This window comes from Lathyrus oleraceus, chromosome 6, assembly GCF_024323335.1.
Source record: "Lathyrus oleraceus cultivar Zhongwan6 chromosome 6, CAAS_Psat_ZW6_1.0, whole genome shotgun sequence".
In the NCBI taxonomy this organism is placed as follows: Eukaryota; Viridiplantae; Streptophyta; class Magnoliopsida; order Fabales; family Fabaceae; genus Lathyrus; species Lathyrus oleraceus.
Window position 1 is genome coordinate 122,836,273 of NC_066584.1, and position 17,951 is coordinate 122,854,223.

The following is a 17,951-nucleotide window of genomic DNA, read 5'->3' on the forward strand; positions in this document are numbered from 1 at the left end:
CTAACCACAACTTACTTGTGTGACATTATTGATCCCAACATGACCTCCACCAAGTGAATGGACTTGCAAGTCAACTTGCTAAGGAATAACTCCACACAAGTCAACAAGGCTATGCCATTCTCCTATCCTAAGTGCACTCGAGTTCGGGTATAGAAATCATCTCACAAAGATCACCAAGCATACAAGGAATTAATATTCAAGCAATTCAATCATTACATACAATACAGTAATCCCAAATTGCACAAAAATATGTCACAAAACAATATACAATACAATACAACACAATGAAAAGTAGGCTAAACCCACTAGAGATTATTCCCCAGCAGAGTCGCCACTTTTCTGTAGCGGGGTATTCGTTACCATTAGAGATATTGACTAAATCCAAGGTAAATCATACAAGTCGAGTCGCCACCGCACTTCTATTTATCCAAAGGAATGGTTAGAAAGCGAACAAAAACCTAAAGTTTTATCAAATCAAAAACTAGTAAAAGAGAATCAGAGATCTGGGTAAGGGGGTTGGTTATGCAATGGGAAGGTGTTAGGCACCCAAAATATCCTAGGTACTCCTAGGGAGCCCTTTTCACATTTGTTGTAAGGTTGTTGTTTTGTGAAAATTTGTTTGTGCAAACATGATTGAAGAGATGAGAGGAGAATATACAAGTTTATTTACATTTTGTGTTTGGATGGATAAACCCATTGCCTACGTACTATCTTAAAAAAGATTAGGATCAAAACCTCGTAGTTCGGGGTAAAAATCTCAACACAAGTTGGTGAATTGATTGGTCCAAAAGCCTTAAGGTCTTTTGTTATCAAAGGGAGAAAACTCAACCCAAAACAACAAATCTACCATGTGAGGATAGCTTCAACATGCTAGTGAGGGGTTAACCCTATAATAAGCATGGAAGACTCATTGTCCATCACTAAGGATATAGGTGAGTATTACATCTACCACAAGGATAACTCAAACCTAATAGCTAATGGTTATGAAAAGTTTTGATTAAGAAAGTGGCCGTTGAAACCACAAAAAGACCTTTGAATGGGTTGTATTTACCAGTGAAAAGTATTTACAAAATGGTCAAAGTTGACTTAAAGATTCAATTCAAAATAAGTATTATGAAAAAGGAAGTTTGAAAATCAAAAGCATAAGGCTTAGGTTTCTAATTTTGAAAGCAAGTTAATGTTTGCACAAAATTTTTTGCTTGGGTTAGAGTGGTGAGAAGAAGAAGAAAGGCTAAAGTCCTATGCATACAAGAGGTGAGGGATAAAGAATAAGACCACAATGGAGTTCCTCTCTTGAGATCATATTGATGATCCAAGTAGCTCCCATCCTTTGGAATGAGCAATCACACAAGCATAAACTCAAGCAATCAACAATCAAATGAAATCGTGGAAGGCTCCTCAAGGTGTTTTGGAACTATTTCTCTTAGGAGCTCATGGTAATGGTTCCTCAAACTAGCTCAATGTTGGAGTCCCTAGCACAAAGACACACACATCAAAAGGTTCTATTAACAATCAAAGAATGGACAAGAGGGAGTTTAAAATGTGGTCCTTTCAATGTTCATCTTCAAGATTTAAGCATTCTAAAGGCATGAGGCCTAGTTGCTCTTTGACTTTTAAGCATCCTAAAGGCATGACTGTAGATGTTTAATTGGCTGCATTATATGGTAAAACACTAGCTGGATTCTAATGTCTTGACTGATGTCATGACATGCTGTGAAGATGTTTGTTTGACTGCATTGTATGTTAGAATTTCTAGCTGTACTCTGATGTCTTGGCTGATGTCATGACATACTTGAGTAGTATACTGCAGGTTTAGCTAATACAGGATTTATTGAATGTCAAATTGGATGTTATGACATTCATCCATGTCAGCAGATACTGAGGAATAGAACAGTTGGTGTTCTGTTATAACTCAGTATTCATTTTCAGTCTGTTTATCAAGGAAATAACAGACCTGGCATAAGGCCTACTGTCTGAATGTCAAACTGGATGTTATGACATTCATCATTGACAGCATATACTGAACAATAGGCAGATTGGTTTTCTGCTACATTTCAGATGTCTGATGATGGTGAAGCTGCTGAGGATACAGATGGAGCTGCAAGGCAAAGTTTTAGAGGGTGAGGAGGAGGCCAGTTCTGATGATGGCACTAATGATGAGGCTGATGAATAAATCATTTTCTGTAATTCTGTCATTTGTGTGTGTAATTCTGATTATGTTATGTTGGTCTGTAATTTAAAGTGTTGCTTTGGCAACATTTTTGAAAAAAAGGGGGAGTAACACCTGTGATGCCCTAGGACAACAGATTGTTTTGCTAAATAGATATTCAAGACAGATATTCAAGATCCTCTAATCCAGAGGTTGTGCTGCAGCTGATGTTCCACTTCTATGAGTGTGAGTGTGTTTATGTGTGCTGCAATTATAAGTTTTTATTTAACTTCTGTATGTGTGCTGCTATGTGAAGTTTTTATTTAACTTCTGTATGTGTGCTGCTATGTGAAGATTTTATTTAACTTCCATCTGTGTGAGTGTGCTGCTACTCTGAGTGTATTTGCTAGGTTAATTTCCTGCTAGATGTGTGTTTTCCGCTGCTGTGGACTCTGTTGTGAGACCAAAGTGTTTTAGCCAAAAATTTGCCAAAGGGGAGTTTGTAGATATTTAATTGGCTGCATTGTATGGTAAAACACTAGCTGGATTCTAATGTCTTGACTGATGTCATGACATGCTGTGGAGATGTTTGTTTGACTGCATTGTATGTTAGAATTTCTAGCTGTACTCTGATGTCTTGGTGGATGTCATGACATACTTGAGTAGTATACTGCAAGTTTAGCTAATATATGATTTATTGAATGTCAAATTGGATGTTATGACATTCATCCCTGTCAGCAGATACTGAGGAATAGAACAGTTGGTGTTCTGTTATAACTCAGTATTTATTTTCAGTCTGTTTATCAAGGAAATAACAGACCTGGCATAAGGCCTACTGTCTGAATGTCAAACTGGATGTTATGACATTCATCATTGACAGCATATACTGAACAATAGGCAGATTGGTTTTCTGCTACATTTCAGTATGTATCTCAGTCTGTTCTTCAGGAGGATAACAGACCTGACATAAGGCTAATTATGTAAATGTCAAATTGGATGTCTTGACATTTATTAATGTATGCTGATACTGAAGTATGGACAGATTGGTCCTGTACAGTTCAGCAAATTTGTACTGTCTGTTTTCAGGAAAAACAGACTTAGCATATGGTCTTTGATTTGGACGTCAAACTGAATGTTGTGACATTCATTCCTGACAGCGTATGCTAAATTGTAGGTTGTTTAGTTTTTCTATTTCAGCATTTTTCTTAGGCTATTCTTCAGGGATTCAACAGCTGAGCGAAAATCCAGGAAACCAACAACTAAGCTACAATTAATGAACCTAACAAATAGCCTATTTGTTAGTAACCTAGTTGTGGAATTTAGGTTAACTCGCTTGACCTTAATTTCTGGAAATACAAGTACAAGGCCCAAGTGCTGCAATATAAAAGGATGGCAATCCTTCATTCAGAACTCGGGGATTTTAGGCGTGAAGATTTTGTGTGTCCATCATACTTCACTGCTGTATTTTTGTGTGTCTTGTATTAGATGTATCTTGTAAGCCAAGCTATTATCACTGAGATGATTGCATTGGTATAGGGTGTTCATTGAGTTGTAAGTGTTGTGTCACTCTAAGCTTTTAAGCGTGAGTGCTGTGTATCTTGATTAAAGCTGTTAAGCACAATCAAGAGTTGTTTGAAGTGTGACTTCACAATTGTCTTTAATCTTATTTAAAGGTTGTAATCACTGAGGTGATTGAGGGGGAGTGAGTAGGAACTCTGATCTTAATGTAAGATTGAAATTGCATTGGGTAGGTATTAAGTGATAGGGTTAAACAGTTGGTTTAAGGTCTGAATTAATACTACTAATAATGGATTTCCTCCCTGGCTTGGTAGCCCCCAGACATAGGTCATGTTGGACCGAACTAGGTAAACAATTCCTTGTGTTATTTACTGCACTTACGTTTTAAGTTCTGCATAATACTTGTCTGTGCAGAATTGGATGTCATAACAACCCGTGTGACATCGAAAGTCTGTTAACTAGAATTTTAATTGGCATCAGAGCAGGCACCCTGCCTGTTAAATTCTGGGTGAGATCTAGGGAAGTTACTTTCTAGTACCATGGACAAGGATGTAGGACACTCAAATAGACCAACCATGCTGGATGGTTCTAACTATGATGACTGGAAGCCTCGTATGATAGCCTTCTTAAGGTCTCTAGATAGCAATGTCTGGAGAGCTGTCAACAAAGGATGGGAACATCCAACTGAAGACAGGTAACGATGGAGTCAGCCTGCAAATTCCTGAAGAAGAGTGGGACAAGGAGCAAGAGGCATTAGCCCTTGGAAATTCTAAGGCCTTGAATGCATTATTCAATGGAATAAGTAAGAACATCTTCAGACTAGTGCACCACTGTGAGCTATCCAAGGAAGTTTGGGATACCCTCAAGATAACTCATGAAGGTACCTCCAAGGTGAAGATGTCTAAACTTCAGATGATGACCACCAAGTTTTAAAATCTGAGGATGAAAGAGGATGACACTATTCAGGACTTCCACATGAATATTCTTGAAATTACAAACACCTCTGGTGGATTAGGTGAGAAAATGGCTGAAGAGAAGCTTGTAAGGAAGATTCTCAGATCATTTCCAAAGAGATTTGCCATGAAGGTCACAGCCATAGATGAGGCTCAAGATATCAACAATATGAAGGTTGATGAGCTTATTGGTTCACTCCAAACCTTTGAAATGGGATTATGTGAGGATGCTGAAAAGAAGAACTAAAGCATAGCTTTTGTGTCAAATACTGAAGAGAATTCAGAAGTAGGAAACATTGGAGGAAATGAAAGCATTTCCGAAGCCATAGCCATGCTTAGAAGACAGTTCAACAAGTTCATAAAGAAGGTTGATCAACAGGGTAGACCTAATGTCAAGAACTCTTCATATGACATCAGTAGAAAGTCAAAATATGAAGAAAAGGTCACTCAAGGCAAGGGAATCCAGTGCCATGGATGTGAAGGTTATGGTCATATTAAAGCTGAATGCCCTACCTTCCTCAAGATGCAAAGGAAAGGGCTATCTGTCACCTAGTCAGAAGGAGACTCTGAGAGTGAATCTGAAGGAGAATCTGCTAAACATGTCACTGCTCTGACCAGTGTCTGTGCCTCAGATGATGATTCAAGCGGAGATGACCTTACCTTGGATGAACTTGCTGCTTCATATAAAGAACTATGTGTTAAAAGTGCAGAAGTGTGTATCCAAGGAGAAAAGCAGAAGAAACTCATCAAAGAACTGGAAGCTGAGAAACAGAAGCAGCTAAAAGTCATAGATGGTATGAATGGTGAGATATCTTTGCTGACATCTAAGCTATAACAAATGACTAAATCCATCAGAATGTTGAATAAAGGAACTGACACCTTGGAAGAGATTCTAAAGGTGGGACAGAAGTCAGGAACCATGTCTGGTTTAGGCTTTGCTAAGAAGCCTTCAACTGAACTCAAAAGATCAAAGGCTGAAGTTCAGAAACTCAAGCAGAAGTCACAACCGATGTCTCAACATCAGGGAACCAGGATGAGTAACCATCAGAAGAAGAAATTTCAGAGATGGAGATGTCACTACTGTGGTAGATTTGGTCACATAAAACCCTTCTTCTACAGGCTGCATGGTTATCCTAACCAGACTACTCAAGTCAGACCTAAGCAGAAGGCATCTAAGCATAATGCCCCCATTAAGAAACAAAAATGGGTTGTTAATCAGACACCTCAAGTCAGACCTAAGCAGCAGGCATCTAAGCTTATTCTCCCCCTTGAGAATCAACAATGTGTTGCTAAACTAGCTCACACATCTCCAAGGGCATCGACCAGACAAGACTGGTACTTTGATAGTGGCTGCTCAAGACATATGACTGGGATGATCAACTTATCGGTGGATTTACAACCACATGCCACCATGTATGTGACATTTGGTGATGGAGCTAAAGGAGAAGTCAAGGGTGTTGGTAAGCTGGATTGTCCTGAAGTTCCAAAACTGAGTAAGGTGCTGTTAGTAAAAGGACTAACTGCTAATCTCATCAGCATAAGCCAGTTATGTGACCAAGGATTCAATGTGAAATTCACTAGGGGAGGATGTGTGGTGTTGAATGGTTTCAATCATGAAGTGATGAGAGGAGCCATATCCAAAGATAACTGTTATCTATGGGAATCTAAAGACTCACTCTACTCCTCCAAGTTCCCCTTAGTCAAGGGAGAGCAGGAAGTGAAGCTGGGACATGGAAGACTTGGACAACTTCATTTAAAAGGAATGAAGAAGATCATATCCAAGGGAGCAATTAGAGGAATCACAAATCTGCCTATGGATAAAAGAACAGACTGTGGAAAATGTCTGATTGAAAGCTGTGAGTCATTGCCACCTATTGGTCATCATACAAATGGTGTAGTGGCAAGGGATAAACAGATGTGTGTATCATTGTCCTCTGCAGAAGCTAAGTACCTAGCTTCGGGTAGCAGGTGTTCATCACTAGTATGGATGAACTTGATGCAGACTGAGTACAATGTCACTCAAAATGTCATGACATTGGATGCTACTCAGTTTGACAAAGTTAGGGGCAAAGAGGGAATGTGCACTTCTGAGAAATTATAGCAACTAATGATGTTAGTTAGTTACTGTTTAGTAAGTCAACTTATTAAACAATTAATAGTGCACTCTGAGTGGTTAACAAATAATAGACATTACTCGTGCAACAAGTGTTTCCTATTCCATCACTTCAACTTTCAGTCTTGCAAACTTTCTCCCAAAGAAACTGTTCAACTCTCCTCCGAGATATTCAGCATGTCGCACCAATCCGACTCAACCTCCTACACGACCATGTCTGATTCCCCCAACACTGAGTCTTGCAACCCTAACCGGGAGGAACCTGGTGCTGATGTTGCAACTTCGTCCCATGCAAGAAGACCTAAAGAAGCGGTCTCCAGATTCTCCTCAGCAATCGCACTTGATGAACAAACCAGGGAAGGCTCGAGGTATGTGCATAACGCCATTGCAACTATTGTCGCTAAGATACTATCTGGTAATCAGAATGTTCCTGGGGTTTCTGTTCCCTTGAACACTATCATACCTGATAATGTTGCATGTCAAGAAAACGCAGTCGTGTTAAGAAAGAATGTCTCTGACGTTGCTGAGCAACCTGATGCTCATGAGGGGTTAAAAATTGACAAACCTTCAGACAATGTGAGAGGTGAGAAGGTCAGTGTCACTCAAGATGTCAGTGACAACCCTAATGCTGACACAGTGAATCTGGAAGAGTTCTCTGATAATGAACTGTTGACCTCTGTTGTCCCTAGCATAGCCAAAAGGGTTAGGACTAGGAGAGAGAAGAAGACTGTGGTGTAGAGGTCCCCAACAAGAGAGGTTGATGTGGCAACTTCTCCCAATCCAAAGGTGACAGAGAGTTCCCTCAAAAGGAAAGGACATGGACCTGCGAAATCTTGGAGCAAAGAGGTGCCCAAGAAAATGAAGACCAAGTCTGTTGTGGTGGATTCTGATTCAGATGTCTCATGTGATGTCACAACATCTCTGTCTAAGAAGAAGCCAACCACTAGCAAGCTGGCTGCTAGTGTTCCTGAGGTACCTATTGATAATGTGTCATTCCATTTCGCTTCTAGTGTGAACATGTGGAAGTATGTCTATCACAAGAGGCTGGCCTTGGAGAGGGAACTGGCTCAGAATTCCCTGGAGTGTAAGAAGATTGTGGACCTTATTAAAGAGGCAGGGCTAATGAGAGCTGTGACTCAACTCCCAAAGTGCTATGAGACTTTGGTGAAGGATTTCATTGTCAATGTGTCTGAGGAATGTGCAGATGGGAAGTCCAGAGAATTCAGAAAGGTCTCTATGCGAGGCAAGTGTGTGACCTTCTCTCCCTCAGTAATCAATCTGTATTTGGGAAGAGCTGATGTACTGCAACCAAAGCTTGAAGTGAATGACAACAGAACTTGTCAAGTCATCACTGCAAATCAAGTCCGGAAGTGGCCTCTTAAAGGTAAGCTGGTGGCCAGCAAACTCAGTGTGAAGTATGCTATGCTACACAAAGTTGGAGCTGCCAACTGGGTGCCCACAAATCACAAGTCAACTGTGTCTGTGATGCTTGGAAAGTTCATCTTTGCTGTTGGAACCAAGGCAAAGTTTGACTATGGAACCTACATCTTTGATCAGACCATGAAACATGCTGGGAGTTTCAGTGTGAAGGGGCCTATAGCCTTTCCTTCTCTCATATGTGGCATTGTGCTGAATCAATTCCCAAACATCTTGACATACAATGACTTTGTGAAAAGAAGAGAGAGTTCGTTGGCCTTCATTTACAAACTGTTCCTGGGTAAGCATGTCCCTGAAATTGTCATGACAACTGGAGAAACATCCAATGTTGGCAACCAACCAGATAAAGCTACTGTCATTGCTGTGCTCAGAGAGACTTGTAAAGAGCTAGAGGCTAGGAAGCTCACTTTGGAAAAGCTGATTATTCAATTGGAGATGTCTGATGATGGTGAAGCTGCTGAGGATACAGATGGAGCTGCAAGGCAAAGTTTTAGAGGGTGAGGAGGAGGCCAGTTCTGATGATGGCACTAATGATGAGGCTGATGAATAAATCATTTTCTGTAATTCTGTCATTTGTGTGTGTAATTCTGTTTATGTTATGTTGGTCTGTAATTTAAAGTGTTGCTTTGGCAACATTTTTGAAAAAAAGGGGGAGTAACACCTGTGATGCCCTAGGACAACAGATTGTTTTGCTAAATAGATATTCAAGACAGATATTCAAGATCCTCTAATCCAGAGGTTGTGCTGCAGCTGATGTTCCACTTCTATGAGTGTGAGTGTGTTTATGTGTGCTGCAATTATAAGTTTTTATTTAACTTCTGTATGTGTGCTGCTATGTGAAGTTTTTATTTAACTTCTGTATGTGTGCTGCTATGTGAAGATTTTATTTAACTTCCATCTGTGTGAGTGTGCTGCTACTCTGAGTGTATTTGCTAGGTTAATTTCCTGCTAGATGTGTGTTTTCCGCTGCTGTGGACTCTGTTGTGAGACCAAAGTGTTTTAGCCAAAAATTTGCCAAAGGGGAGTTTGTAGATATTTAATTGGCTGCATTGTATGGTAAAACACTAGCTGGATTCTAATGTCTTGACTGATGTCATGACATGCTGTGGAGATGTTTGTTTGACTGCATTGTATGTTAGAATTTCTAGCTGTACTCTGATGTCTTGGTGGATGTCATGACATACTTGAGTAGTATACTGCAAGTTTAGCTAATATATGATTTATTGAATGTCAAATTGGATGTTATGACATTCATCCCTGTCAGCAGATACTGAGGAATAGAACAGTTGGTGTTCTGTTATAACTCAGTATTTATTTTCAGTCTGTTTATCAAGGAAATAACAGACCTGGCATAAGGCCTACTGTCTGAATGTCAAACTGGATGTTATGACATTCATCATTGACAGCATATACTGAACAATAGGCAGATTGGTTTTCTGCTACATTTCAGTATGTATCTCAGTCTGTTCTTCAGGAGGATAACAGACCTGACATAAGGCTAATTATGTAAATGTCAAATTGGATGTCTTGACATTTATTAATGTATGCTGATACTGAAGTATGGACAGATTGGTCCTGTACAGTTCAGCAAATTTGTACTGTCTGTTTTCAGGAAAAACAGACTTAGCATATGGTCTTTGATTTGGACGTCAAACTGAATGTTGTGACATTCATTCCTGACAGCGTATGCTAAATTGTAGGTTGTTTAGTTTTTCTATTTCAGCATTTTTCTTAGGCTATTCTTCAGGGATTCAACAGCTGAGCGAAAATCCAGGAAACCAACAACTAAGCTACAATTAATGAACCTAACAAATAGCCTATTTGTTAGTAACCTAGTTGTGGAATTTAGGTTAACTCGCTTGACCTTAATTTCTGGAAATACAAGTACAAGGCCCAAGTGCTGCAATATAAAAGGATGGCAATCCTTCATTCAGAACTCGGGGATTTTAGGCGTGAAGATTTTGTGTGTCCATCATACTTCACTGCTGTATTTTTGTGTGTCTTGTATTAGATGTATCTTGTAAGCCAAGCTATTATCACTGAGATGATTGCATTGGTATAGGGTGTTCATTGAGTTGTAAGTGTTGTGTCACTCTAAGCTTTTAAGCGTGAGTGCTGTGTATCTTGATTAAAGCTGTTAAGCACAATCAAGAGTTGTTTGAAGTGTGACTTCACAATTGTCTTTAATCTTATTTAAAGGTTGTAATCACTGAGGTGATTGAGGGGGAGTGAGTAGGAACTCTGATCTTAGTGTAAGATTCAAATTGCATTGGGTAGGTATTAAGTGATAGGGTTAAACAGTTGGTTTAAGGTCTGAATTAATACTACTAATAGTGGATTTCCTCCCTGGCTTGGTAGCCCCCAGACGTAGGTCATGTTGGACCGAACTAGGTAAACAATTCCTTGTGTTATTTACTGCACTTACGTTTTAAGTTCTGCATAATACTTGTCTGCGCAGAATTGGATGTCATAACAACTCGTGTGACATCGAAAGTCTGTTAACTAGAATTTCAATGAGGCCTAGTTGCTCTTCAAACTCCATTTTCTTGGGTAAAGGCCTAAAGTCTAAGTCCATTTTTGTCCAATTCTTTGCATTTGGTTCACAACAAACAGACAAACACAAGCACAAAAGGTATATACACAATTATATGCTCAAGTGAGCAAATGGCAAATGGCATTAACATAAACATGTGCTCCAATTAGCAAAGGAAAAAGCAAATGAATAATATGTACAAGAATGATAAATTTCATAAAAGTAAAATGCAAAAAGTAAATGTTAATGGTTAGTGGTTAATAGTTAGTGTGTCATAAGGCAAATTTAGCGCTATGTTAAGTAATCGTAATTGGACTTATGTAGAAGTCACAACTATCTGAGGCCGGTCAATAATAATGTAGGCAACAACACAAGTTAGAAGTCTTGGTTAGTGAACCAAGTTCCAACAACTTGTCATTCCAAAAGAAAAAGAGGATTGATTTTGTATTGGTTTAAGTCTTTTGCATGATTTAGGAAACAACCTATCCTTAACGCAAAGCCATTCACTTGATCAATTGATAAAGGTGAATTAGATTTGAATCAAGGAAGATTAAGTCTCCCTAATCAATGCTAACTTATCAACCTTCAACTCATTCATCAAAGAGAAAGAAGAAGAAGAAGGAGATGAAGGAGAATAATGGAATATAAAATGGAAAGATTAAAGTGCATTAAAATGAAAAGAAATGTACCAATCAAAAATGTTGACCAAGGACATTGAAAATCCAAGTCAAACAATGAGAAATCAGAAATGAGATGAAGATTGGATGGTCAAACAAAGTATCAAAATATTTTTGGCATTTTTAATATTAGAATAAACTTCAATTAAAATAAAAGAAAAGGTCAAACTTCAAAATCACTTCAAATCAACCTTGAAAGGTCCAAGTGATTTATCCCAAGTTCAACAAGGTCAAACAAAGTTTGACAAAAAATTTCAGCATTTATAAAAGTTAGAAACTATTTTTAATCAATTAAAAATGAATAAAAATAACCTAATTGAACTAAAATCTCAAATAAATCTCAAATCAATTAAAAAATTGATGAGAATATTTTTCATAGATCCATCATCATTCAAATAGGTTAGGAAAATATTTTTGTATTTTTTGAATATCAAAAACTATTTAAAATGAATTAAAAATAACCAGAAAAGAGAAATTCACAAAAAATATCAAATGACAAAATAAAAAATATTAAAAATCAAAGTTAGAAACTAGAAGTTATTTGGAGAAGAATGCAATTGGTCTCATATTTTTTGGAATTAAAATGAAGAAGTTATGAATTTTTGAAAATAATGGAAATAAAAGAAATTAAATCAGAAAATAGGAAATTCAAAAAAATAAGGAGCGTCTGATCAAGCCTCATTAATTGACGTGGCTGATCAAACGCTCCAGATGCGCGCTTCCACCATACGCCTTGGTCAACTAAAACACACCAAGCCTTAAAATAAGTCATAACAATGGACGCGTGCGATTGAATCTGGAAACTCACATGGACGGATCAGATTGAATCTGGGAACCAGACGGTGGCCAGCGCCACCGTCTTCTCCAGCCAACCTTCGGCCACATCCAAAATTTGTAGAACTTAAAATGGAAACCAAAATGAATGATCTAGGCATCAATCGAAAGAGGAAGTGATGTACATCACCCCTGTACCACTCAATTCAACTCTAGATCTCTATATTGAGAGAAATCAGAGGTGGAAATTATGTGGTGTTCATGTGAACTTCATGGATTTTAACAATTGAGCATTCAAAACAATTGCCTCTATGAAGAGGACTTCAACCAACACAAAATCCAAGAAAATAGATCAATAAATAGTGAGTTTCGAAGAAAAAACCAGTTGGAGAGAACCTTTGAATTATGGTGATCTGAGCTTGCTTCCTTGCTTCCTTTGGCCAAACAGAAGTACAATGGATTATGAGAGAGAGGTTTAGGAACTTTAGATCTAGAAATTCAACCAGATTTAGTTGAATTTCAGATCTGAGAAATTTGAGTGAAAAATGAAATAGTTCCTTTGGTGAGAGGTTTGGTTTTCGATTCAGCAGCACTTCAGGTTGATTCATGGATGGAAATTGAATGGAATGATGCTTCTATTTATAGATGGAGAGGCAAGGCAAGTGTGATCAAATTCGTGTGCATGGCAAATGGATACTCATTGCATGGGCTTGCATGATCATGTAGAAGGCCCAAATTCAATGCCAAATGCAATCTGAAGTATAATTGAGTTGAAATGGACGTGTAGTTGGCATTGCATAGGCTTGTGTAATGAGTTTCAACATGTTATGCACAATTATGCCTAAAACTTCTCCTCTTCGAAAATGCCATTTTCCAAATCCAAACATGAGCATGTGAATAATGGTTGGAAAGGTATTGATGTAAGGAACAAATGTTATGTTGGGAAAAAATTCATTTGAAGTGTGGAAATTAGTGAATTTTGAGTTTAAAGTGTAAGGTGCAAAACATGCAAAGGTGAGGTTTCCAAATTTGGCCAATGTTCAAGCCCCTCTGTTTTAATGATGCAAGCTCCAAATGGAAAAACCTCCAACATCAAAGTTGTATATATTTTCAAGAAAATTAAAATGGACTTCAATTTTGCATCATTTGGATTTTTTATGAAAGATTTATGGGCACTTGAAGTTGGACTTTTTTGACTTTCAATGCATTTTGTCCAAAGTGACCTATAATGTTTGCATTATCACATGTATTTATTTTGAGATTTTGAAATTTTCTTCAACATAACATTTCAATAAGACATCTTAATATTTACAATTCATTTGATCCCACCTCAAAATCATAAAAAATGAATGAGTTATGTTCTTGGGAAGTTGACCCAAAATTAGGGTTTCAATCAAAATGACCTATAATGTCTTGGAATGGGAAATGACCTTCCATGCTCCAAATAAATTTTTGATGAACATGAAAGTTGTTCGTATTGTCCTTAATAACATTTTTTCTTTTGGTATCATCTCTGTTTGACCAACACATAAAAAGTTAGGTCTCAGTGCATTTCAAAATAGTCAGATGAATTGACTGATCAACTTCTCAAGTCCACAACTCATATCTTGATGAATTGATGATTGAGGGAACTTAAATAAGTTCAAATATGCATGAAATGAAGAATTAAAGAACTTCCCTTGATTGTATTTGATCATGGGATGAGGTTACTTCATTAGCAAGGCATTGTAGATGATCAGATGAATTAGGGTTTCCTTGGGACACAAACCTCAAACCCTTTGACTTGTTATGATCAAAACGATAAAATTGAAATGCTAGGGAGACATATTTGATAGATGGGAGCTTTGGGAACCATTACCATGCTTGATTTCCTCTTCTCTTGGCCATATCATTACACAAAAGATCTCCATGAAGCTTTTGACCTTGTGATTGCTTAAGCTACAAACAAAAGACGTTAGTGACATATTTTTGTGCTTTTGGTTAGTAAACAAAATAAGAAAAGCAATAATATATAATTCAAGCATGCTTGGTGATCTCAAACCACTCACAAGAGGTCCTACCCAAAGGCAAAAGGAACCAAGATGCTTATGATCCTTGAGGCTTTGCAAATGTAATGTTATGATGCCATGAGGGATCTTAGGGCCAAAATTTGGGTCTTACACCAGCCAAGTGATAGCTTAACAAAGGTAACCAGTCAAAGGGGGACTAAAGTTCAAACCAGGAATGAATTGGAGAGAAGTGTTCAAAGAGGACTCCATCCAATGACGGCATGAACTCAAATGGAGATTGATCTCATCTAGATAATGAACTGGAGGGGAAAACTAAAACAAAATCTTCCATGAGGATCAGACTCAGTCGGGAATTAGAAAGTGTAGCGGGAAATTCATGATTATCAAGCTATTGACAAGCTAGAGATCAAATAACCAGAGTCGCCACCACGCTTTTATTGTTTCCAAGGGTAAATGGAAAAAGTATGAACAAAAACCAAAAAGTAAGAAGTTTTCAAATAAAAACTAATAAAAGTCAGAGATCACAGGTAAGGGGGTTGGTTACACAGAGGGAAGGTGTTAGAACCCAAAGTGTCCTAGGTACTCCTAGGGAGCCCTTTTTGTGTGCATATGTATTTTGTATAAAGTGATGTTTACAAACAAACAGAATAGGGGGATGAGAAAAGAATTCATTAATTTTATTTTTGTGTTTGACAATGTAACACCTCAAAATTTGCCCTCCTCTCTTGAGATTAGTTTGACACATTGCATTTCATATTTTAGGGCATTAGGCATTGCATTTTGCATATCATCTGAAAATAAGGAAGTCATCCTCCAAAGTCTTTTCAGAAGATGGAGATGTTACATGATTCAAGCCTGAGGGTCTCTATGGATTGATTGTCAACCATCTGAGGGTTTGCACTTCAATTAGGATTTCCTGATCCTTCAATGGTCTTGAGCATTATCTTGATTGCAAGGGTATATCACTGTCATCATGGCTCTATCATCAGCCAGGGTTTCAGAGTGCATCCTCAAGTTCCTTTGGATTAGGGTTTTGACCTCTGGTCAACCCTAATCAAGGGCCATCTTCCAGCTAGGGCTTCTCAAAGAGATGAAGCATTTTATAGGGATGAGGATCACATGATCATTATATTGGGCTTGTATTGTAAGGGCAAAGTGTCAGACAACATACGATCGCAAGTTTCGATGATGACAAATGACCACCATGCATGTCTACAAACAAATGCAACACATCACCTATCATATCCTTTCCTATGCTTATCTAAATCTGTTATAATTCTAAAAAACATATGTGGACAAAGTGTGTTCATGACGAAATGCATGAAAATCACAAAATACGAATTTTTGCAGGTTTGCAGGCTTTGAGTCGACCGCAAGGGTCAGCGCATAAGCCTCGGGTCAGCGCATGATGCTTTGAGTCAACCACAGGTCAGCTCATGGAAGCTATGAGTCGACCATAAGGGTCGGCGCATAACTCACGGGTTAGCGCATAAAACCCTTGAGTTGACCAGAGGTCGGCGCATGGCATAATGATGCTATCCATGGGTCAGCGCATGAAACCTTGGGTCGACCATAGGGGTCAGCGCATTCCCCACGGGTCAGCGCACGCCGACCTATGGTCGACCGCTCGGGCGTAAACTCAGTTTTCTGAGTATTTTCCACTGTTTGAAAAGCTGTTATTTTTTGTTGGTAAGTTGTTACTATAAATAGAAGTCAAAACACTTTTATCAACTAACATTTGTCAATTTGAATTCAAGTGTTCAAGGAAACAAGAAAGAGTGAAAAAGGTGTCCAAGATTCATCATCTTCATCTTCAACAGTTCACAATACATCAACTGCACACAATTACTTTTGATGTGGTTCGTGATAGATTGAAGGTGATAAGGTTCGAAGCTGCGATTGGAGAATCCGGTTCGAGTTGAAGCTTGTGGCAGGTTCTTTCTTGAATAAAATCATTAGGGTTTTATCCTCCAATACCGGTTTGTGTTTGGGGGTTTTTGTACGGATTGCTTCATCAATATTCAGCCGAGCGAAGGTGATTGAGAAGAGAAAGTCTTCATCAGTCTAGTAGCGGATTCGGTGACATTGACGCGAAGGATTCAGGTTCGATTCGTTGTGTTTGAGATCAGCCGGGCCGAGGGTTTGAAGAACGGAAGATTCTTCAACAAAGGGGCTGGAGTCGGAGGTCCAGCAACAACGATCGAAGGTCTTGATTCATCTTGAATCAAGGTGCAAGGATAGGAAGCATCATTCAACACATTGGAAGCTTTGTTGTTTACTTGCTTTGCAATCCTTGTATAAACGGTTAAAGTTCACAGGTGATATTTAATTAAGTCATCTCAATTCTATTTTTAGAATTGAGGGCAGACGTACCCCGAAGCGAGGACGGCGGGGGAACTGCCTCATCAAATCTCTGTCTTCGTTAATTTTCTGCATAATCAGTTTTTCAGCTTAAAAATTAAGTGATTTTAGTTTAAGCAATTTTTACCAAACGTTGATATAAGTTGAGTAAGAGATTAAAACTGCTGTTTGAATACTAAGTACAATAGTATATTGTACTAGGTTAATTTGAATTACTTACTCAACTCAAATATCACTTGGAGTGTTTATGCACACCAAGTGTTTGTTAATTTGCATAAACCAAAGTTGTCTTAAGTCTGCATCAAGTTTAATTTGGTCTTTTGGTTCGTTGGAACTAGGCTTGCTAGTAAGTGAAATATATCATTGAGTGTGCAAATAGTGTATTGATTTGTATTTCACTTTATATCTAATCCATTAGCTTAACGCATATCCGGTTTTCCAATAACGGTTCGTTTAGACTAAAATTTTCCTCGGCCGCTTCCGCACTTAAAACTAATTTTCAAAACCAATTTTTTAAATTGGTAGCGCCGACTCAAGTTTTTAATTGGGATCTATTCAACCCCCCCTTCTAGATCCGTGCCATAGTCTAACAAGTGGTATCAGGAGCTCGGGTTCACTCCGTGCTTCAATAGAAAATGGCTAACGAACCTAAAGGGGCTTACAATAGAGCTCCCGTTTTTAATGGTGAAAATTATAGTTATTGGAAAGACTGTATGTGGGTGCACATAAATTCCATAGATAGAAAAATATGGAATGTTATTCTCAATGGTCCAATTCAAATAACCATGACCAATGAGAACAACGAAGTGATGCCTAAGCCCGAAGCACAATGGACCGATGATGATGAAAAGAAATACAATTATGATTGGAAAGCCAAAAATATCCTAATCTCCTCATTAGGTGTAGATGAATACTATCGTGTATCCCATTGTCCTACTGCTAAGGCTATGTGGGATTCACTACAAATTGCCCATGAGGGGACGAATGATGTTAAATTGGCTAGAATCAATACACTAACACAAGAGTTTGATCTCTTTTTCATGGAGCAAGGGGAAACCATTGCTGACATGCAAAAGAGATTCACTCATCTCATCAATCGATTACATTCACTTGGTAGGCCTGTTTCCAATGATATTTCTACTAATAAGATCTTAAGATGTCTTAACAGGGAATGGCAGACGAAAGTGACCGCCATCAAAGAGGCAAATGATCTTACCACATTGGACTTGACAACATTGTTTGGCAAACTACAAGAGCATGAACAAGTTCTCTTAAGCCTAGAAAAACACAAAAGGAAAGAAAAGAAGGACAAAGCTAAGGTGAGTGAAAAGAAATAAATAGCTCTAAAGACTTCCTCCTCAAATTCTCAAGCAAAAGAGAAAAGTGATTATTCATCGAGCGACGAAGAAGAAGAGGACAAGAGTGAA